The following is a 1,143-nucleotide window of genomic DNA, read 5'->3' on the forward strand; positions in this document are numbered from 1 at the left end:
CGCACTCTTAAACGTTGTTATCACTTTTCCCACGTTTACACCGCTCAAAAAAAAACAAACTAACTCTCGCTATAATACATTTATACAGTTTTTTACAGGTTGTTGATTTATATTAAAAAACATTTTATTGGCTTTTGCATATAGAGTTAAATTCTAAATTTCAATTTTTATAGGGTGGACAAATAAAAAAGTTTATATAATATGTCAAAAGTAGTAAACTTTAAAAAAAATGAGGAGATAAATTCGGTTTATAAATTTGATGGAATGCAATTCGTTTGAATAGAATAGAATATCTTTATTCGCAAGAATCGGTTGACAAAGAAATATAGGATTTAAATGATTGAAAAACACGTTTTTGCTTTGATATATAAAATATATAATACATGATTATAGTAAAATTTAAATTTAGTAAACAAATTAATAATTGTAAAAGTAAACCTCAAGAATTTTACAATAATTAGAATTAATACATAATATATATATATATATATATATATATATATATATATATATATATATATATATATATATATATATATATATATATATATATATATATATATATATATATATATATATATATATATATAATATAAAGGATGTTGAGTAAGTTTTTTTTGCCAATAATTTACTTTATATTCTTTTTTTTTTGGAGGTGAAAGAGTGTTTATATCAATATTTAATAATCGTAATACACAATTAATAACAATCGTTAATAAACCTAACCCACACGATAATTAATACAAATTAATATACGTACTCGTAAAGTCTACAAACAATTTTTAGCACTGCCTGACTGCCTAACAAAATTCACCCTCCAGCGGAAGTTAAACGCAAATAATGACGACGGTGTAAACAGTTTCTTAGAAGGTATAGTTTTGTACGACATGTCGATGCTTGCATTGAGTGATCATGCGACCTTGGATTCCATGTTTTAAACGGCCGGGGTATAGGTGCCGTAGGTAAATGAAAGTAACAAGTATAACACCCACGCCAACAAAGTGAAAAGACAGTGGCCTTGAGGTCAAAATATGACAGAACAGCAAGGCAAAATACCAACCTCTCGTGTAATAGATCTTACCTAAATAAGATTTAGATAAGATGTCAGTTAAAAATTTAGAAATATTAATATTTGGTGAATTG

This window comes from Diabrotica undecimpunctata, unplaced genomic scaffold (assembly GCF_040954645.1).
Source record: "Diabrotica undecimpunctata isolate CICGRU unplaced genomic scaffold, icDiaUnde3 ctg00000631.1, whole genome shotgun sequence".
Lineage (NCBI taxonomy): Eukaryota > Metazoa > Arthropoda > Insecta > Coleoptera > Chrysomelidae > Diabrotica > Diabrotica undecimpunctata.